Raw genomic sequence first — 24,676 nt, 5'->3', positions numbered from 1 at the left:
TAAAGAACTAGGTGCATTATTTTCAGTATCACAAGTATGTACGTGCTTATTATCATACAGTAAAGAGTTGTTCAACGAAGAAAGACATGAATGGTTATTGAGTGAACATGTACAATGGATTTTGTCAACAGTAGGATTGCTATTACTAAATTCAGTATTATCTAAAACACAATGCTGCAATGCATATGTATTCTTGCCTTGTGAAGTGGAAGCTTTAGCAAATTTATTTCTACTTTTATTGTGAGCAGATTTGCCCTTGCACAATTTGGTTACATTTTCCTTTACAGAATTCACTTCAGCATCAGATGTATCATAGCCAGAAGAACCTGTATGAAATGTTTCGCATTTATTGTGTTCACTAAAAACAACATGCTTTATTTTAGAATTTAATCTTGTATCAGTTTGGCATGCTATGTGCCTATGTTCATTAATAAGTGCATCATCATTACTTAGTTCTTTATCTGGTTGTAGAACGTCTCTAACCATACTAGTACAAATAACATCGCTTTGCTCTAAGTTAATGCATTTCTCATTTAAATCCTTAAGCATAGAATCAAATTCTTGCAACTTTACCTGCGTAGTATTCATATTTGTTTGTAGTGTACTTATAGAAGTTTCATGTTGGCACAACTGGTTTGATAAGTGTTGTTTTAACTCATCATCATGATGGTCTAGTTTTGATTCAAGATCACTGACTTTCGAATTTAATAAAGTTACTTCATAATTTATACGTTCATTTAGTAACCTATTAGCTGATTGACAAGAATCAGAAACCTCCTGCAACTTATTTTCTACATGTTGGAGTCCTTCGTTCAGTTTTTCAGTACTTTGCTGCAACCTAACCAATTTTGTGCCCCAAACTTCACAGTTTGTTTGTAAACTTTCGCGCAGCGTTTCAGCGTTCTGATCAAGTCTATCTTGTAACCTATTCTCCAAAGCTTCAGTGTTCTGAAGTAACCTATTCTCCAGCGTTTCGGTATTCTGGAGCAACTTCTCTTGCAACCTATTTTCCAGAGCTTCAGTGTTCTGAAGTAACCTATTCTCCAGAGCTTCAGTGTTCTGAAGTAACCTATTCTCCAGCGTTTCGGTATTCTGGAGCAACTTGTCTTGCAACCTATTCTCCAGAGCTTCAGTGTTCTGAAGTAACCTATTCTCCAGCGTTTCGGTATTCTGGAGCAACTTGTCTTGCAACCTATTCTCCAGAGCTTCAGTATTCTGAAGTAACCTATTCTCCAGCGTTTCGGTATTCTGGAGCAACTTGTCTTGCAACCTATTCTCATGTTGGGCCAAACTCAAGTGAAAAGCAGATAAAATTTGGTCAATATTGGGATTTACTGTATCCAAGTATGATTTTAGAGTGAATGGATTGAATTCTGGTTTGCATGCCTTACAGTAATAGTCTTCTTTCATAGAGCTGAATATTACCCAGTGAATAACTGTAAGACCCCTACAATTTACGTGTTCCCATTTCTTGCATGACGTGCATTCAATCATGCGAGTGTCAGAAAATCTGTCCTTACAACAGAGTAAATCCTCCATTTGCTTACCAGAATTGTCCTCTTCGTTGCTTACTTCAGCAACATCACTGAGATCCGGTTGAAGGCACACACTACTTCGAAGCACGTAAGGAACTTCTCTTTTCTTCATTGTAGCATTATCAGTTCAGTTCTTATCAACTTACAATTTTCGAATCCTGGCTCTAGGTCGCCAATTTATTGCAACTGTCCCCGGTGTGGAGCAGTTTGTCGCAATATTTTAAATAAAAATAACTTTTCAAATGTTACTTAACAAAATTAGTATATTAACCAATTTCTACAGTCACTATAGTTACGAATAACAAACAAAATAACATCAACATTGAATAGAGTAGCACAACAGAATTTTCTTCATTCTTTTCAGATTATGCTCAAAACGAAATAACAATATATAATTGCAAAAAATGTCTTTGAATTAAAGAACTGTTGCAGCAGTATACGAACAGAAAAGTGGCATGAATGTGGCAAGTCTTGTCTGTTCTATCTGTAATACCTTTGTTGATTGAATGCTATCAATTTTAATGCGCCTCGGCACTCTCTTATGTGTATTACTTGCCAACCATAATGACAACATGTTCCATACAATGTGGTGAATTACGGTTAACACTATGATATTTGCCCTAACGAATAACATTGTGAGTAACTGTATGTATTTTGGAGGAAATCTGTTTTAGGTTCTTCGGAGAGTTTTTGCTGATCTTAGTGAGCTATATGCTCTGATTGGTTAATCGGAACTCGACTTGATCTTTTAAGTGAGATCCTGCTATGCCTTCATAGGAGATCTAGCCCAGGACCTCAACATTACAAAACGACAGCGAATTTGTTAAAGTTAATCACTGTAATGTAATTAACCTGATACATAGAATAACTTGAAAATGGGTATATTTTGTCTTTTTTGGAGCTATCTTCTCAATGCAAGTTGAAAATTATATGGATTCAATTTTAAACATCTAAAATTATCTGCAAAAAAAATCACATTTTCCAGCAAGGGGTGTTCTTTGGAGCGAGAAATTCTTTATACGCATACATTCTTTTACTAGTGCCAACCTTCGTGGCGGAGGGGTTAACGCAGCGCGACACGGTGCGAGGGGTCCCAGTTTCGAATCCCTGCTTGGGCATGCGTGTTCTTTGTGAGTGTCCCTTCTTCAGTTTCACCATATCATCACTCATCTTCACATCTTCGCGATTAGCCAAAAGTGGCAGAAAAATAAAGTAAAATAAACCAAATATATCAATCGATCAATTCTAACGGACAGAGATGAAGAAAAGTACAGTCATCAGCAAAAAATAGACTTCTGCCTACTGAAAATCTCGCTGTATGGTGTTGCGTGTGTTGCCTAACTCTACGCAGATGAGCGAACTCGCCGTGCAGTTATGCAAACCACACAACGCCATACAAGAAAGCGAGTATTTAAGGATCTAGGTGCTTAATCTTTTATTGCTAGTGACTGTACACGAAAAATTTAAATTAGATTCCTCTACATGAATAAAACTAATTATTGAGGCAATCCACAATTGTTTCCAAATAATACAAATGGCCAGGCAGAATGAATGCCTCACAGCGATTGTCAGCAGGGTTAGAAACGGAATCAATTTTATCGGGAACTGGCATTTCTGCAGCTATCTCTTTCAATAGAAGCTCCTTTGTTTCCGCTGATCTGCACCAATTTTTCCTCGCCCTTCCGACGATGAAATCGATGCTACATTTCATCCCAGGCACGTAAGCACGAGGTATCTCCCTGAAAGATAATGCACGGGAGCAACTTACCTTCCTGGCTGGGTTATTCATCAAATTATGCTGCGGAGCATGGGTTGCGAGCGGCGAGGCCATTACCATTCTCGCAGCCTGCTCCGACCAAGCGCTGTCGGAGCTAAACAGAGAGAGACATCATCGCAGATGCTAACAAAGTTTCGTCCGTCGACGTGAATTTGATCAAAGCTGTTCTCTTTCAGGCAGAAATTTTCGCGAATCGATCACTGATAGGTAGCTATGGAGCCTGAAATGAACCGCTGAATGCAAACTGATGCCCTCCCATATCCTGGCTTGTTTCGGTTCCCATACCCCATGGGAAAAGGTGGAAGAGGCGCTGTTGGGAAATTGGAGTGCCCTTTAATGTTGCATGCTAGGAAACGACACGTCACGAATAATATTTCTAGAACATGTCCTTCACTAGGTAAATGTTACACCAAAGGGTTGCAATTTTATGAGTATTGTTTATTTTTATTATGCTAAAAGTTTCCTAAGATATAATACGAGAACAAATACAAAACAGTATTATATGGATGTGAAACTTGGTCCCTTACATTAAAACTTAAATTAAGAGAGTTTGAAAATAAAATCCTTAGAAAAATATTTGGACCTACAAGAGATGAAGTGACAGGTGAGTGGAGAAGATTACATAACTTAAGAACTGCATAATTTGTATTCATGTCCATATATTATTAGAATATTTAAATGAAGAAACGTTAGGTGGGTAGGCCATATGGCACGAATGGAAGGGGAAAGAAAAGTTTATAGGATTCGTGTTGGGAAACCTGACGGTAAGACACCTGCAAGAATGCTAAGGCGAAGATAGAGGGATAACGTTGAGATGGACCTAAAGGAAATCTGTAAGGATGGGAAAGGTTGGATTGATCTTGCCCAGGAGATGGACAGATGGAAGGCTTGTGTTGCTGAAAGCATAAACCTTAAGGTTTAAAAAGGATAGAGAGGTAGTTAGTTTAGTTATGCTAAAAGTTTCATCAAAATGGACCAATCCTTATATCCTTAGATTTTCATTTACTTCCACATTCTGCCACTTTTGGCTAATAGCGACAATGAGGATGATTAGATGAAATTGATGAAGAGACACTCAATAAGAACACCCATGCCAATTCCAGGACTCGAAACTACCAATTAAAAAAAAATCCGCAAATTAATAATTTTATAATTTAAATTGTATGGACATTCTCAAGATGCGTTATTTAGGTTAAAAAAAGTCTTGAAAACTGAATCCAACTTTAGAATACCTAAAACCGGAGACCTCACACTGGGCCACTTTTGAAATTTTATACAGCATCAAAACAGTACCACCTCCAAAATATTTTCCACAGCATCTAAACTGTTTTTCAAGGCCTTTAAACAGCTTTCTCAACCTTTGAAAAGTTTTGTGAGAGCCGGGATCAACTGAGCTAAGCAATACCACAAAATGCAATGGTTCAGTTTTTTATTCATTCCCAGGTTTTATTGCCACAAGACAAGGAACCTTTGAATTTGAACCAGAAAGACTAACGAAAAATGCCAATTCTTTGACTCTTGTAAAACCTGGCCTTTTCTCTACCGCATTTTTGGAATAGTTGCGAAAGTAAATATTCTCACTACGGTAACAGCACATAAAAGAATCCCTGTGGATTCCTAAAAAGATACAGCGTACGTTTGCTGGTTCATTTGGGCTTGTTAAAAAATTCCTTCTGACTTGAAAAGGCTCTAAATTTAGAGTTACTCTGTCCCAGGCGTCTGTGGAGCAAGCGAACTAAAACAAGTTCTCTGATCATGTCGTGACTCTAGAGGGTGAACGCGTGAGAGGGGAAGTGAGTGTATGGAGGGGGAAACGTTACCAGCGGTTGGCAGCACCGACAACTGCTTTGTTCAGTCCACTCGCCTTCTATCTTTCTATAGAGCGTGGAGTTTTTTTTACCAATGTTCGATTTTTAAAAAGGGGGGAGGGTAAATTTTCCACGTTCCACTTTTCTAAATTCCTTCCGCTTCTCGTGTATGAAGTACTGGTAAGAAAATAAGAGTTTGTTAGTTTTCAGTGAGCATGGACTAATCCTCTGGCATTACTAAACCGGAAGGTTTATTTCCGCAGCAATATTCCATCTGGTCCTATCCTGGAAAATATCAAGCCATCATTTTTTTCAAGGTGGCTCCAAGTTCATTGTACACAGAAATATATTACGAATAAAATTAAAATTTATTCCACATCATTACCTCTGCCTTTCGCCTGTACTCAGCTCGATTACACCACACATGTAAACATTGCTATTGCTTTCTCCACGAAAATAGACCAGTCAAGGTCGGAGCTTTCCCTTGCCTCCTCCACACTCCTCGGTTGCCACACTTCTTCTGCGTTGCCCAGTCGACACTTGGCGCATTGTACACTCAACGGCGAAAGAAACAGTAGGCGAATTGTCCACCACCATTTTCATTCTGTCTGAATTACACAATGTGATGACAATGAATTCAAATAAAGACGTCAATAAGCAGAGAACTATGCCTGCTTCGAACCAACATAGTTTCATTCCTTAAAACAACACAGGGTGTAGAAAAAAATGTAATGAAAATAGCGGTGGACAATTTGCTTACCATTATCTTTGCGGTTGACTGTACGAATACGGTTGATTTCGTTGGTTGAAATTATTGCTTATTGGCAAAACTGTAGGTGGGCAGCGTGACCTTGACTGGACTATTTTCATGGCTTTAGCTTTAGTGACGACACAGCTCACAGTTTCACTTGGTTACTACGTGGCGTTTTACAGTGTACATCTATTTACTAATAATATGAAATTAGCGCATCGCCACATTCATAAAGATATTAGCTTGCGCTGTTAACATTTTCTTTTCAGTTTCACGAAAAATTACAAACGGATTGCTGTAAAGAAATTATCGTTGGAATTACTAAAATATACGCGATTTGGTTACTCCATTGACGGCCATCGTCCTTGTTATTTTTATGAGGATCGGTAGAACTCGTGGAGTCCTGTAAGCTATGGGTTTGGTGCGAGGCACATCTAGCTGCTACCACTTGGCGAAAGTCGGTTAAACCCTCCTAACCAATACAACTTACTTGCATTACTTTCGCAGATAGAATTCTAATAATGCCTACGTTGTTACACTCTGTCCCAACTATATCTGGAGCAGGCGAACGAAAACAAGTCTCTGCGCAAGTAGTGACGCGAGACGGCTCCACCAATGAACACGTGAGAGGGAATGGGATTGCGTGGAGGGGGAAAGCGACTGCAGTTACCAGCCTTCTCAGCAGCGTGTGCTGCTTCGTTCTGCCTACTCGATTTCCCCACTTCTCTGCGCTATGCGCGACCTTGCTCCAGAGATATGTGGAACAGGGTATAGGTTAGACAGGCCAGTTTAGGGCTGTTAGCAACCCATTTTCGCGACATGGTACTACCAGCTGGATAAGTCCCAAACTCGACCTTATAAGCTACAGACCTATTTAAGAATCGCGGTTATTGTAATTGTGATTTTGATTTAATACACTAGTTGAAAATTTATAAAGAGAAGAAATGTACTGTTAAAAGACTAGTGTTTAGTCAATGCAGTGGAAATTGGAACATATTTTTATATCATTACTTTTCACATTTATATTTTCTTCACAATATCTCTTACAGGGTGGCTACTCTAGGACCATGATAAAATTCAAGTATAATTCCCGGTTTTCAAGGCAAATTTTCAAAAAATTCAAGGCCACAAGCAGATGTTTTCTCTATTTCAATCTTGCGTATTGCTGCCTCTCGACAACCACAAACATGCACCAGAGGCGCAACCACGAACTTTTGTCTGGGGGGGCAAGTACCAGGATAAAAGGCTACAGCCGGATTGCGCACACGTTTCCGGTTTTATCAGTGGTATCTGATAAGCCGTTGACAAGTTGTCACAATGTACAGGATTGCGCACAAAAAAATGAGGCGATATTGTCAGATGTAAAATGTTCTCAAGCCGTTCTCACTTCTGTTGTGTTTGTGGACTTACACATATTTTTGCTGGAAGCTTCGATCGACAGAAGTGTTTGTGTCTGGTCTTGGTTGTGTTGTGATTGCCTTCTGACGCTGAATTAACACATAAGGATATGATGAGGTGTAGACAAGCTATGTACTGCATTCGAAGAAAACTCACGGCTGTTCGTCCGCGAAATATTACAGAGGCTATTGAGCTATTGACAAGTGATATTGAGGTTTACGCCGACGACACCTTTACGTATGCTCCTTGTCATTTTCATCAGTTGTATACTATTAACGCTAACCTAACCTAACCTAATCGAATTTCTCTCTATCTTCTTGTCTAAAGACAGAAAAACAGTTTTGCGCACAGACTTTAAAGCTATCAAAGTGGCAACGTTCGATCAAAATCTGTGCTCGAAACAGGCCAGTGAGATTTGTGCTCAATTCTGGATCTAAAGTGTGCGCAATTCGGTTGCGGCGGGACAAACGTACCAATAATAATAATAATAATAATAATAATGTTATTATTATTAGTAGTAGTAGTAGTAGTAGTGGTGGTAGTGTCAAAGACATTATCATCCTCGTAAATTACACAAAAAGGGGGTAGAAGTCGGTGTTAAAACATTTGTGTTGGAACAAACGATTTTAAACATTTAAAAAAAAAAACGTTCAATTTCACATTAATTAATAATGGAAAACAAGTACACAAACTGTATTTTTGAATAGCAGAAAATGCATGATAAGTGCATTCAGAATATTATTATCCTTTTACATATAACATGTATAACTTTCATGTAAAATAAGAAAATACATGCCAACACTAAATTGTGTACGTATTCAAAGTTTCTTTAATACATACATATATACATGTATATATATATATATATATATATATATATATATATATATATATATACATACACACACACACACAGCATATAGGTCTATTATTTATATTCATTAGGGGTATAAGGGGTGATCCTTCCACGTAGTACACCCTGGACTGAAGAGTCAGGAGGCTCTGGCGACTGGCCCCATATCCAGTATAATTCTGTGTCGTCCTGTGTTTTGTCCCTTTTTTTAGCCTCAGCTTTTAACCAAGATAAGGTAATTTTAGTTTTCAGGCACGCTTTTATTTTGTTATGATAAGGGGCTGGACCCCGTTTAGTGTGACGGGTGCAAAATAGTCTCAGTGCTGACGCACCCAAAAAGTTTTAATTCAAATTCAAATATTAATTACATAATCAATTCATCTACTTCATAACAAACCAACAGGAGAAATTATATAAATTGTCTCTCAAATGTTCACGTTCCTTTTCTCCCAACAACTGTTCATGCATTTAAGACAAAATCCATTAAGAGAAGTCTTTATTTCTCCCTCTGGTAATTTACAGTGCATTACAGAAAACAATCATATTGCGAGTGAAGCAAACAAGAAAATTTTTAATCATTTTTTTGAAAACTGAAAACAATATTGATTTAATAGGGCACAAATAATTTCACGAGGCGCCATGGCATTCTCTATTTTACAGCTTCCATCATTTAGATTGTTCGGCGGCCAGAGCCGACTCCCGCCGCTCCCTAGCTACCGTTTTGAACTTGACGAGATTAAGAAAATCAGTGATTGCGAGCGAAGCGAGCCAGAAAATTTTATGAAATGTATTTTTATTTGCATAAAAATTTAAATCGAGGGGGATAATTGCCCCTCTGTGCCCACTGCAGGTGCTCTTGGCTATAGATGTTTGCCCCCTTGCCCTTCTTAGAATTGATTTCCATTCAAGGTTGGGGGGGGAGAATGCCACCCTGCCCCACTGTGTTTGCGCCACTGATATGCACACACAAATATAGTAACAATATGAAGTGTCTGTGTGATTCCAATGTATCCAAAAATTCTAATTTAATTAAATTAAACGGTATATTTAAAACATTTAATTTGAGGTCCTTAGTTTACATTTACCATTTCACATACTCAGACTCGAAATACATCTACAAACACAAGTCACACAAATGTTATGGTGTATATTCTAACCTGCAAAAAATTCTTGATTGTGTAAGAATTTGAAACTCAAATCTACATAATAATCTTCAAGAAATCTTATCTTCCAATAATCTTCCGTCTGTCAGGTTGTTCTACAAAGGACAGTAACAAAGTAAACAGATCAAAATAATTCTGTTGTATTTTTCACACATTATTTTCCTTCCACGATAAAAATAAAAACTCAACTGTGAAAATCTCGCCTCAGGGCATTTATCAATATGTATAAATTCAATAGGATTTGGATTAATAAAAGTTGCAATTTTTCACGTCTACGGAGATAAATTCAAGCAGAATTCACGCATAATTCCCGGTGAGTAGCCGCCCTGTATTAGATTCAGTAAACATTGTGGAAAATTCGACAAAATAAATTATACTGAAATGAATTTTCAACAATAGCATTCATCCTGCCATCTGTTGCGAACGAAGGAATGTCTACATGTAATAAGGAATTTGCTCGGCAGATGTCGTTAGGAATCACAGAACGTAGAATGCTTAGGGGAATGGTCATATATGTGTGAATGTGTGCGTCTGGGTTCTTTGGATGTATGAGATCAATGTTTTTCACATAACGTAGATAAAGAGAACGGAAAATATACATACTGTTTTCCTTGATGTATGTGTATCCACAAAGCTCAATGTCAACTATATTAGCGAATCATTAAAAATTGTACCTTAACACAATAATAATGGGTTTCTCATATAACACTTCATAAGTACAATGCAAGAGACCAATAAAAACATTATCCGCAAATTAATATATATATTTCTTGTAATTTAAATTTTACGAACATTCTCAAGATGTGTTATCTGGGTGAAAAAAATTGAAAACTGGATCCGACTTAAGAATATTTCAAACCGGAGACCCCACTCTGTTCCACTTTTGAAATTTTATTCTACATTAAAATGCATGCAAAACAGCACCGCCTCCGAACTGCTTTCCAGAGCCCTCTGTAAACTGCTTTTCAAGGCCTTTGAAAGGCTTCACGGCCTTTAAACAGCATTTCACGGCCTTGAAAAAGTTTTCCGAGAGCCAGGAGCAACTGAGCTGATATTGATATATATAATGTAGACAGAAACATTTTTGTATTTCGCTAATAAGATGAGATTCTTTCATCGCGGCTTATTGGGTCTCTTGGATTATTTGGCGGAGTACAATTGATTCGAAAGGTTTAGGAAGGTTCTGTTTCTGTTGCACACACAGAGGAGAGTACAGTCCACCCCTATATTCTCCGTTCTTGCCAGAGGCGAGGCGTCCGGTCATCGGGAGATGCGGCGATGACAAAGAAAAATTTTAAGAAATATTGCTTTTTAAATATTTTAGAGAAGAGCAAAGAAAAAATATGTCAGAATATTCGCATATTTGCGTGACTAATTTCACGCAAATATGCGAATATTCTTACTTATTTTTTCTTTGCTCTTCTCTAAAACAGCTAGAAATACGCAAGAGATTCGCTAAGGTTAGCTCATCGAAAGTAGAGCCCAGTCCTACCCCCCCCCCCCCGTACCCAACCGCCCGGCAAGTTTCCTGTTGAGTGCAATGGTGTCAGGCGGGCCAGGTCATCGCAGCAGGTCTGCGAATCCAAGGTCCTGTCCTTAGACCGCCTTTCCCCCGCTCTTGAAGGTCTGGTCATAGGAGACCTTTTTTTCAGCCCCCTTGTTTGCAACCACGGCAGGGTTTCTGTGACCTCATCAAGATGAAACTTCTCAGAATGTCCAACACTGTAGGCCTAAAGCATGCAACGCTCTTGTTTTTAAGAGAAAAACACATATTGAAGAGCATCACAACGCAACTTACACAGAATACGTGAAAGTAGTGGTACATAAAAAAAAAATATATAAGTAAGCAAAATCATAAATTTCCCCACGGTTAGTGCTAGAAATAACTGAAAAAATAGCAGTTCTGGATCCATTGTATTTCCTTCATAGTATTTCTCCTTTTAATTTTTTGGATCCTGCGGTTCAAATACTGATTTCGGAAAAGAAATGTTCTTGCTTTACAAAACACGAAGTACTTCCTGTTGTTTTGTGTTCACTATGCTTACAAATGAAAGACTTGTCAAGATTTTTGTTTTCGAGGTGACAGACAGAACGTTCTTCCTAGCACATCTTACCTTCACACTAAAGATGGCCAAAAAAATCAGGATTCCGGAAAATTGTAAATCTCGATTCGCAAATTTTACTACCCGAAATTTTAACAATTTTTCCACTTTTTCGGGTAGAATTTATTAAGACAGTTTCATCTTCCCAATTTTACGATCATAGCCTATACTCCGCAGGAAAGAAAATGGATTTGGCCATCTCTATTTCACGTACGAACATTGTTATCATCATTACAAATGTAGGACCCTTCCCCCCCTATCCGCCCGGTTGAAAGATTGGCCCTGACGTTTCGCGAGTCTTGCGATAACTACGTAAAAATGTCACGCTTCGCCACTGGTTCTTGTTCACCGTGAATAAAGGAGAGAACAGAGTTGAATCAGTAAACAGTGCGAGATGAGACTTCGAAGTCTCTGAGAAAAGAAAAATAGCAGGAATTTTAATCCAATCAGTGAGTAGTTATTGCAAGTTCTCAGACAAACATCCACCCTCTTCCTTTCCAGGTTCTATTGCCACAAGGCAAAGAACCTTTGAATTTGAACCACAAAGACTGGTGAAAAGTGCCAATTCTTTGACTGTATTAAAATCTGGCAATCGAGTGGGGGTTGTTCGGAATGCTTTCTCTCTACCGCAAACTCCCGCCTCTTTGGAAGGGTTGCGAAAGTAAATATTCTCACTATGGTAACAGCACATACGAGAATCCCTGTGGTTTCTTTAAAAGATACGGTGTACGCTTGTTGGTTCATATGGGCTCGTTAAAAAAATATTAGCCCGAACAAAATTCCTTCTGATAGATTGCAAAGGTTCTGAATTCAGAGTCCCAGGAGTCTGTGGAGCAAGCGAACGAATACAAGTCTCTGCGCAAGTAGTGACACGAGACGGCTCCACCAATGAACGCATGAGAGGGAACGGGATTGTGTGGAGGGGGAAAGCGACAGCAGTTACCAGCCTTCGCAGCAGCGTGTACTGCTTCGCTCACTCGATTCCCTCCCTTTTCAGTCGCTATGCGCGGCCTTGCTCCACAGATTACAGGGATAGAGTATAGTGACTCGAGAGGGCTCGACCTATGAACAGAGGGAAAACGCGGATGCAGCTACCACCCCCGCGAACTACCTTGTTCCGCCAACTCGCTCCTCTCTTTCTCTACCATTATGTGCGGAGTTGATCTATGGATTTCTGGGACGGACTATATGCCTTTTTTTACCAGTGTTCGATTTTTAAAAAACGAAGGGGAAGAGTAAGCAAGAGAATCCCTAAGTCTGAATTTTCCGAGCTCCATATTTTTCTAAATTCCTTCCGCCTCTCGTATATGAAGAGACAATCAATGGGTACCTGGGGGCTACCCTGGGAAATAAAGGCAGCCGAAGAATGGTGCTGATCACACACCTCCAAAATGGTCGAGATCGAGAATGTGTGGGGCCCATATCCCCTAAATGTGCTTTCATGGCACGGTGCTATATGCACGGGGAACTTTACCTCTCTATATATGAAGGACTGGGAAAAACGACCTAAGTCAACGCTCACTGAAAACGAACAAACTCTAACACTCTGGCATTACTAAACCCGAAGGTTTATTGCATCAGCAACGTGTACCTGTACAAGATCAATACACTCCTGACTATCATTATCCATTTTTCAAGTGGCTTCAAATTCAATGTATACAGAAATATATTACGAATTAAACGAAAATCTGTTCCACGTCATTATCTCTGCTGTTTGCATGTACTCAGTTGGATTACATCACACAACTTATTTCACATATTAACTGTTGCTATTGACAACATAGCTCGCCGTTAAACCTGTTACTATGTGTAGTTTTACAGGGTCCACCCATTTACAATATGTAAATGAAACTTGAACGGCGTAACATTCATGAAAAGATTAGCTCGCGTTGTTAACGGAGAATTATTTTTGTTTCACGAAAAATGACACGCCGATTGCAGTATTTGGAATTTCTAAAAAGATACGCCTTTTCGTTATTCCATCGACGATGTGTGTGTGTGCCACTAAGCCAAAGTTTTTATAGGGATCGGCAGAGCTCGTACTTCGACTTGGCGAAAATCGGTTTAACCTCCTAACCAACTTACATGCATTATTTTCGTAGTTAGAATTCTATATTGTAGAAACATATTTTCATATCATTACTTTTCACATTATACTTTCTTCAGAAGATCTCTAATAGCTTAATTAAACCTTGTGGTTAATTCAAAAAAATAAATCACACTGAAAAGAATCTTCAAGGATAGAATTCATCCTGCCATCTGTTGTGAACGAATAGAAAGTCTACATGTAATTAGCGATTTGCTCGACAGATGTCGTTATAAATCACAGAACACAAAATGATGTGGGAGGACATTCACGTGCAAGTGTGTATGTGTGAGTTTGTGTGCTTGTGGACAGTGGCGTAGCAAGGGTTGGGCGAAGCGGGCGACGGCCCGGGGACTCGCATCCCATGGGGTTGATACGAAAAATATAATAAATAGAAGAGAAATAAATAGATGGAAAAGGCCAGTTTTTATGGGCAATAAAATTAAAACATTCTGTTTTTATCTGGCTTAACTTTATAATTTGAATGAACAAGTCAACTCAGAGGTTTCAAGCGGGTGGGCCCTAAGCTTAAGGAGCCAGAAAATAGTAAAATATTATTGTCGTATTTCTCATGTGAAACGTTTACGCAAAAATTCATGATAACATTTTTATCGATTTGTCCTTATCTTGAATCAAAATCACTTTGTCTTGTCTTTTCTTCTTTCTCTTGACATTGCACTCCCGATTGTAATATGTTAACAACAAAGCACCTCCAACACCCACGGAGCAAGGTGTGAGGCATTTAAATGCTTGCGTTGTTTCCAACTCAAGTAGGGCATGGATAATATTAGCAGTTCCCCCTTCCTTCCTACGAAGATGATTTCTCCTCCGAATTCCCTGATTAAGTTCTACATTTCAGGAATGTGCTTAAATCTGAAATCACCTCAACAACATCCATGAGCGCTTTGGCAAAGTTTTTTTCTCCTTGATAACTCTACACTAGCTTCCAGTGTTCTCTGTACCCTGTACCAACTTCTGTTTGTTTCTTACTCTTCCAGTAACAGTCACGAATGTTTCTTCTTTTGAATACACAAATGTCGAAGAAAGATAAGTTGTGTAATCTATGAAAAATTTCCCATATAGAGGTTCGATTTGCATAATTATTAACATAAGTGTATCCCCATTTCCCAACCAGCCATTCAAAGTAATCAATTATTTTGAAAGAATCTGACAGTACATAGGCGAACTAAATTCATTTCTTTCAGGCGCGTACCTGACGATTTTGTTACGTCAAATATTTAGTACTACAAGAACATTTCAGGCGATTTACAACAAAATGAGATTTATTTATTTATTTATTTACAAGCAATCCCATAACAGAGCAATGCTCCAATTACAATGGGATATGACAAACCCAATATTCACATTATGAAACACAAAAAAAGATAAAAAAACACGATACAAAATACAATACAATATACCCACCGACAAACATAATACAACAAAAGAAAAAATATAGTACTAGAATAATACTATAGTACCAATATACATGAAGCTAAAGCTTCAGACTCCAAACAGTATAACGAAACTCCATATTGAAACCCGCACTAAACAAAAGAGATAAACACCCAACTCTCATTTTGATATTTTTCACCCAGATGGTAACAGTAGTATAAGCCGGAGACACATTAAACTCGTTTGTTTTCAAATAAAAATCATTGCTACTTACTTCCTATGCATAGCGGAAGATTTTTCAAGCTGGGGATCACTTTTTTTCCATGAAAAAAGCGTTATTTTTAACATTATAATCATTTATTGGTCGTTGCTAATTCGGCGGGCAAATTTTGACTCACGTTGTCTATCGTCAGCTGATGTGCAGTGTTTCCAAACTTATGAACCGATAAATTCCGCACAAACTATTCACAAAAGGTTTTTAAGCGAAAATTGAGGCTAGACTCTACTTTACGTCCTTATCTGCATGGTGATTGCTTCTTTGCGTTCGCGGTGCGCGATCATGGTGCGGCACCCGGCATCTCTTCGGGTAAGTACCTTTTTCTTTTTACACTTTCTGTTCACGATAGCCCCACTATCCATTCACGGGGTCGAGGTATGCCTACGAGGTTAGGTTAGGCCTGTTAGGTTAGGTTCCAGTAGCACTCATGTCACTCCTAAATATGTGCTTCATAATCTAAAAAAATCCCCATTACGTTCAATTGCGCATATTCGGACAACATCGTTTTTTCTCGATTTACTCCTTCAGGAAATTTTTGCTCGCTTTGGGATTTACATTGTTGAATTCCTTATAAAATAAGCTTTCCAACGATATATGACACGTATTCCTTAGGTAAAGGACGTAAACTAGAGTCTTACCTTACATTGAAAAATAAAAACCGCTCACACGTCATCTTGTCAAACTTCCGCGTGGTTGCTACACTGTGAGGGGGTTACATAACCGAACGCACGGAACATTTGATTCACGTAGTCGACGGTAATGGCGACACGAGCTATCGTACAACGGAGATGCATGATTGACGAAAAATACCTTATTTACAGGCAAAATACGTTGCACGATTCTAAAAAACAATTTCCCCGGCTTCAGAAAGTCCCCAAGAACGCAATTCCGTAAGTACTTTCTCGTCTTTTCTCCTGTAAATTTTAAGAAATCCGTCTCCGGCTTATACTACTGTTACCTTTCAGATTATCGAACATATAAACATAAACATAAAAACATAAACATATACACATAAAAAGATGATATACAAATCCATAACGTTAAGTACAATTCAATGCATACAATACACAACATATAAATAAGAAAATTAAATACCATTTATCGTTACATCTTAACTTTGTCTTGAATAGTAGCCCTTTATTACTGATATGTACTTTGCGTAAGGGTATGCAAAATCTACATCAATTTTATCCTTAACAATACTATTATGTAGTCTACACATACTAATGACCACAGAATTCTGATGGACCAAATATTTGGAAAAAGTGTATATAAATGGTTGACGCAATCTTAATGATTGAGGTTTAGTACAGAAGTTTAATCTTTGCAAAACTTCTTCTGTTTCGGTTAGACCGTTAACAACTTTATATGATAAAATATGCTTTGCAATATCAGATCTAGTTTTCAAAGAGGAAAAATCAAACTCAGTTAGTAGCATATTATAAGGCACATAAGACGATTTTTTATATTTTTTAAAGAACAGATATCTTAAAAATGTATTCTGGATTCGTTCGAGTTTATCAATATATACAGTGAGTCACATAATTATTCGGACACACAGTAAATTTCTAACGTTTAAGAGCGGGAAGGGAGTGAAATCTGTATACAGCGTTGAAATTGATTTTCGTTTAAAAAATGTCATGTTTAGCACAAAATTGGACGATAAAAAGTTAAAAAACGAACATCAGCAACAATATAATGAAGGATGAATCCCTACCGTTGCAAAAATAGTGCCACAAAATTATTCGGACACATAGTAAATGTTAACGTAAGTTTGCGATACAGTGACAATTTCGATTAACAGATTGATTGATACTCTGTTCACATATATTAACTCTGGTTTCCTGTAGGTTTCTATAGCAATTACGATCGCGTTTTGTTTAACAAAGTTGTGATATACGTAAGAACATTTTCTATGTAGAAATGGGGCGAAGAGGAAAGGAAAGTTCATTTGAACAACGTCAGTTAGTGATATGGCACCACGCTAAGGGTAAAACTTAACGTGCAATTGCCTCAATGTTGAAAATGAAAAAAAGTGCAGTTGCAGATATTATTAAGCGATTTAAAGATGAAGACAGGATCGAGTCCCACGGTCATACAGGGAGACCAAGAATTTTTTCCCCCAGAGAAGAGACAGTAATCGTGAGGAAAATTAAAAAAAAACAAAGATGAGTGCTCCAATGGTGTGTGCTGAGGTAGTTGAGGAGTGTGGAAATCATAGTCATCCTGAAACTATACGAAGAGTGCTCAGAAGGGCAAACTATCATGGCCGTGTAGCCAGGAGAAAGCCATTTGTAAGCAAGCCAAACAGAACAAAAAGACTGGTGTTCGCAAAGGAACACTTAGGAAAGGATCAGACATGGTGGAATCGGGTAATTTTCACTGACGAGAGTAAATTCAATATTTGTGAGTCAGATGGGAGGGTAACAGTGTGGCGTAAACGAAATGAGGAGCTCCGAGGGAAAAATTTGCAAGCAACAGTGAAGCACGGGGGTGGTCACGTAATGGTTTGGGGCTGCATGTCAGCCCAAGGCGTTGGTAAATTGGCTTTCATCGAACAGAATGGAAAGGTACCGTTACCTTGACATTCTGAAGTCAAATCTAAAGACTAGTGCTGAAATGATGGGCATACTTTGTAACCTTATGTTTTATCAAGATAATGACCCGAAGCACACTTCCCGCGTAGTACAAGAATGGTTATTGTACAACTGCCCAAAAGTGCTCCATCCTCCACCGCAGTCTCCAGACTTGAACGTCATTGAGCACCTCTGGTGTAAGTTGGAGAAAGAAGTGAGGAAAACACCTATAACCTCGAAGGCAGACCTCAAGGAGAGACTTCAACATGAATGGGCCAACATATCGCCAGTGTACACCAGAAAATTGGTAGAAAGTATGCCAAATCGTTTATCCGAGGTGTTAAAAATGAAAGGGATGCCTACCAGATACTGACATTTCTGTTCGTTGCTTTTCAAGCGTGTTTTCCTGTTTCTCCTTCCATGTGTCCGAATAATTTTGTTTAACCCACAAAAAATGTTTGTTTTGTTTAATGAAAATATTCTACTAATATATTATATTAAACATAATTGAAGATAATTAACAGTGTGCTCATATTGTGTTTTGTTTGTTAAATAAATATTAAACATTTATCATCGTATTATATCACGACTACGTATGTAAATATTCAGAAATCTTATCTGTCCGAATAATTATGTGACTCACCGTAATTGGAAGTAAGAACTCCAGATTACATTAGCGTATTCCAATTTACTCCTCGCCAGAGCATTATACACAACTGTTAAGGCTTCACTACACTGCATTTCCTTTGTGTTTCTAAATATAAATCCCAGAGTTTTGAAACCATTAACTACTAGTTTATCAACATGGTTCTTGTAAGTGAGTTTAGAATCCAGGATTATTCCTAAATCTTTAATTATATTAACTCTCTGAAGACCAACATTACCAATAGTATAATTAAATAAAAATGGAGATGAAATTCTTGTAAATGTCATGGAAAAGCATTTAGCAACATTAAAATAGAGCTTATTTCTTATACACCATTGATGGCATTCACTCAAATCGGACTGTAATTCTGTAAGATCCTTAAATTTTACAATATTCTTGTAGAGTTTTAAGTCATCTGTGTATAAGAGACGCTTTGAGTAATTAACAACAGAAGGTAAGTCATTAATATATAATAAGAACAATAAGGGACCAAGATTGGATCCCTGTGGAACACACGAATGACTAATATATGTACTCGATGAACAAGCATTATAAAGAACATACTGCTCTCTATTTAATATATAAGACTGAAATAAAGCAACTAAATCATCCGAGAAACCGAACTATACCAATTTTTGTAAAAGGATGCGGTGATTTAGCTTATCAAACGCTTTTGCAAAGTCAGTGTAAATTACGTCTACTGCTTGATTTTGATTAACTGCCTCAGCGATATATTGAGTAAAGGTAACGAGATTAGTCACAGTAGATCTTCTCGGTATAAATCCATGTTGACAAGAAGATAAATAGGGTTTAACATGCAAAAATATTTTATTGTAGAGTATTTGTTCGAATATTTTAGAAGGTACAGATATTAATGAAATCGGTCTATAATTTGTGATGTCACTAGGGTTACAAGATTTTAATATGGGACAAACTTTACTTATCTTCCATAGAGTAGGAAACTTACCAGATTTTAAAATCAGATTATAAATTTTACATAAAGGATAACATAACCACTCACCACAACCTTTAAATACATACGAGGGTATTCCATCTGACCCACAAGATTTACTTGATTTTAATTTCCGAATACATTCATCCTCCTTGATCTCCATTACAACTAGACAGTGACTCACATCCATGGTTAAATTATCAATATCCAACAGCTCTGTATCCTCTGTTTCATAGACAGTACTAAAATATTCAGCAAATATCATCTAAGTCCTGAAATTCAAAATTAACTGTTACGATTAATATGCAACAAAATCGAAATGGCTTTAATTAAAAAAAAAAAAGTCCAATTAGCTGTGAACCAATTCATTGTACGAAAGATTCCACACGTATGGAGCAAATGACTATCGTCTTAAAATTTGTTGATATTGAATGCGATTGGGTAGAGATAGATACTATTATGGCGTCCTAGGCAAGATTGGGGTTTAGCTCCACCCCCTCTTCCATCCCCCCGCTTTACCATGCACCGACATTTTATGTGCATTCCTCGATATTTTCTTTTCCATATTAACATCCTTCAAATTTTTAAATGAATAAACAAAGAGGAACTTATAAAAAATAATATAGGTTATTATAATATACTTATAAATTCTTAGCTTGCATTAAACTTCTTTGCTTGAAGAAAATTCCAGGATTGTGTTACAAGAATATACCTCGGCCAATATAACCGTAAACGACATTTTTCCTCGGCTAAGAATTACACAGTCGTGGTTATTTTTTAAAAATAAATTAAGAAAATTGTTTTTTAATTTTACATTATACGTTGCCAAGAAGTTCAATTCAAATTTCTATGTATTAACTTACTGACCCAATTTCTGTATTAACTTTCGAAGTAATAAAGGAAAATTACCAAAAATTCAAATATTAACGAACAGTGTATTTAAATAAAATTAACAACTGCGTAAAAATTGTTCTCACATAAATTTAGTACATACTCATATATATCATGAAGCAAGATTTTGCGTTACGATTTCATTTTTACATATTTCAGGTTTTTCTTCACATTAAGCACAATATCAAGTCAATTTATTACCACGTATTAATACTTCCAATCTTGCGAAGATTTTTACGAGACAATTTGCACGAAATGCTCGATTATCACGAAGTAGAAACAAAGACAATTATAAATATTTATAAGTTCAGTAGAATCTTCAAAATTCAGAGTAATTTATACTTTTCATAACAACAACATGTGTCTTGTCAATTTATGGCTATTTGCCATTTCGAAAATACTTATCTGTAAGTCCGTCATGAAGACAAGATGGCTGTCAATTTACGTCTTTGCGACAGTTCACTATTTTCATGTTCTTATCACTTTTAAGGTTCTTCACGGCCTCTCTGAAGATAGAAAAACCGTTACTATTCTTTTAGTAACAAAAATATCACATTTCACGGACAAATCTTGTTCTTTTAAGAAAAATAGATCCAATTTAAGTCCTTGTCAATTTTAGCGACTCCATACTGCGAGTCATCGATCTTAGAGATGAAGCAGTGTATCAAAACTCACACTGTTATAACTTCATGCACAGAATACAAACTTGTTATTATTTTTCAAATGACAATTATAGAATTGTACAGATATAATACATGAAAATGCTTGTAAAATAAATTAGATACAATAAAACAGATATTACAATACTCTATTACTTGTTTACGTATTTTCTTTTTACCTTTTACAGTTATTTTAAGTTTTACAATTTTGGTGGGAAAAAGGTTTTTTACGCATAACTTAGATTTTTCCCTCTAAAAGAGTTGGCTATGTTTCACAACTTTTCAACTTTAGGATTACTCTTCAAGGCGCTCAACGTAACAAATCTTACTTTTATCGTCGAAATTCTACCAAAACTTATTTCAAATGGTTTGTACATGTTAGTAACACATATTAAATACATGTTCGTACCCATATACTTATGAATGAGCAAGTAAAACCGGTTGAAACCAAACATATGTGCGATTTTGCATAAATTGGCAATCTACGGTAAGCACATTCTTGATACATCACAAACCAAATTACATCCCTGAGATATTAAAATATTTTAAATGTTTGAAGTTTACTTACGTACTTCAATTAGAACAAAGCCAAAGTGATGTAAATTAATTTTGTACAAATATAAACCACCAAATACGAACTTAAATCGTAGATTTCAAGTGACAGAATTATTTTATTTTTCACGTTATGATGGTACTCATTATGGTACAGTGGGATCCATGAGTATTACCGTGCAAATTGTCCATGACTATTTTCATTAATTTTTCTCTTACATCCTGTGTGTTTTTAAGCCATGGATTTTTATGTATGCTGGTGAAGAAGTTGTCAACAGCTTGTTTTGAGTTTTCTTTTAATTCTTGAAGCTGTTATTGGGCCAAATAAAGTGCACGAACACGGTGATGGACAATTTGCAAGGTAATACTCATGGATCCCACTGTACCGTCATACCAAGTGGAAATTTCTCCGTCGAATATTATTAAATATAATTTTCGTCAGTAATTTATTATTATTTTTGAAAATATGACAATCTGCTGACGTATACCTGAAGATTGTGTGTCGAATCAAATTTGAGATTTCAAATTTCAAGAAATGATGGGGGCCTAGCATTCTAATCTCGCCCAGGGCCTCGCGATATCTTGCTACGCCACTGCTTGTGGATGTACAAGATCCATGTTTTCGTATAACGTAGATAAGCAGAACAGAAAATATATATACTATCCTCCTTGATGTACAGGTATCCACAAAACTCAATGTCAACTAAATTAGGGAATCTGGTTTAAAAATTATGAAGGGGTTCTTACACGATACTATTTAGAAAATTCAATACAAGAGGAGAAGTTTTCAAGACGGTGCCAGAAAAAATGACTTGGGAGGCAGTGGTGGTGATGGTGTGTGCGGGGGGGAGGTTATTTTAAGGGCAGCAATCACATTTAATATATCCGTAAGTACCATAATCCATACTTGGACTAAATATACTGAGGGGAAGTAAGGTGAACCAACTGTTTGACCGCAAGCCCCGCCCCTCTCTGACGCCGTCATTTCGATGGTTATTTTGATTTCTCTCCAATGTCAGCAGGGGTGTCAGTTGCGCGAGAAATCTCCCCTTAGGAAAATTTCAGACCGAAGCGACAAGCGGCACAGGTGTTTCGCACCGAAGCGACAAGTGACATGGACCCTTTCAGTTCGTAAGAAAGCATTCACCACGCATGCGCGAACATCAGACCGGGGCGACAAGATGCACGCCATTGAGAAAACATTCCAGTCCGAGCAACCTGAAAGTCCCCCTGGTCTTGCATGAAAATCACAGTTTCTTGTTATCCCAGAAATATGTTATGCAATATTTTTCAATCTTTCACTTTCGATTATTCGGGAGATTTCAGACCAAAGGGACACGCGACACATACCGCTTGGCAATGAGCCAATCAACAGTAACCTTTCATGCCGTAGCGGCATCACTAACCTGCGACCAATTGGTGAAGTCCTCAAGCGACATGCTTCTCGTGTCGGTTGCCACTTTGGTGTGAAATCTCTCTTACATCGCTTTTCTACCTCTCAGGAAGCTTTCAGACCGAATCGACAGACGACAAGCAATACGTGTCACTTGTAAACGAACCTTCAGAAATAAAAGTAACTTTTCGTACCGAAGTGACACGACACATGCCACATGTCGCTTGCGTGTCGCTCGGACTGGACGGTTTTCTTAACACTGTGCATGGTATCGCTTTCTTCTGGTGGTTGCGCATGCGCAGTGTTTCTTTTTTCAGACAGGAGGTGACAGTGTCGCTTATCGTTTCGGTCTGAAAGCTACCTTAGCTTAAATCCGTCGATGAAAATGAACTCATGAAATCGTTTTATGGATTTCACACGCTACATGCGACAGGCAACACGTGTCGCTTGGAAGCGAACCTTCTGTAATCAATGCAATCTTTCGAATCGAAGAGACACAAGCTGCACGTGTTGCTCGGACTGGACACTTTTCTCAATACCGTGCATCGTGTCACCTAAATCTGTTGTTTGCGTATTCGCGGTGAATGTTTTGCTTTAGGGAGAATTCACACCGAAGCGACAAGCGAGACGTCTCACTTGAGGATTTCATTGACCGACGCAGGCTTGTGCGACCTGTCATGCCGCTACGGTATGAAACGTTGCTGCTGACTGCCTCGTTCCCAACCGACAGGCGATACGCAACAAGCAACACAATAGTTGCACATCGAAGCGACACGAGAGTTTCACAACGAAGAGACAAGCCGAAGGCGACACTTGTTTCTCTGCTCAGCTTGCATGATGCCGTCACCGGGTGATGATATCGATATAATTGCACTTATCTGTTTATTAGTCACCAGAAGCAAACGTAAGAAGAGACATAGCTACATGTAAAATTTATGCAAGTTACTTAAACTCGGGAGAGGCATGTTGTCCATGAGAAAATAAAGAAATCATGTACACTCACACCAAACTGCATATACTAGACTTTTCGCTTTCCTTTCCAAACTGAATAAATCAAAACACCAGAGCAGTGGTTCCCAACCTTCGAGACCTTGACCGGGATTTTTTTTTTAATTCAATCCCCGGATACCAAGAATTTTCCTCGTAAGTACCTTTCCAGTGTTTTAAAATTATATACGTATATGAATTAACACGTGCCCTTGAAATGAAATATTGATAAATAAATTCTGGCATAATAATATAGAGTAATAGTTCGATTATGTCTAGGCTTGTTAATAAATATAAAAATATGGATGGCGTAGCAGTAACCTCGTCGCATTGGTGTGTAAGGATCAGCGGCGTAGTGCCCACGTAAGGCTTGTAAGTCCACCTTACAAGTTTAAATTATTGAAGAAAACGTATTTCATTCCTGTATTTATCGCTTGATCACACATAGCAATATCAGACTTCAAGTAGAACTTTTAACGAAACAATTGAGGACTTGTTTTGATTCGAGTTGCTTCTCTGTAAGGCTTCTTGAGAGGCCTTACGTGCGGGTGAATGGAAGAAATGATTTGGACTCGCCCATGGCGGGTGTGTTTGCTTACGTAGTATCTTCTCAACCAATCACAGGGCGCCCCGATTCTCACGCACTGTCAGGCGCATTACCAGTGGGTGCTAACTGGCGAGATTTCTGTCCCCGCTGCGTCTGTTTGCCACGGTCGGAAGAGAACCAAGAAAATCGACTCCCGTGTTGACGGGAGGTGTAGCTATCAAAACGGGTGTCATTTTAAATGTGTACACTAACTATTAAGTTCACAAAGACATGGTTTAATGTTGAATATTACCTTCATTCGAAGCAGCGAAGTTAAAGATAAAAGAGG

The sequence above is a fragment of the Lepisma saccharinum genome, chromosome 25 (genome assembly GCF_977018435.1).
Source record: "Lepisma saccharinum chromosome 25, izLepSacc3.1, whole genome shotgun sequence".
NCBI classification, from domain to species: Eukaryota; Metazoa; Arthropoda; class Insecta; order Zygentoma; family Lepismatidae; genus Lepisma; species Lepisma saccharinum.
This window is presented reverse-complemented; position numbering follows the sequence as displayed.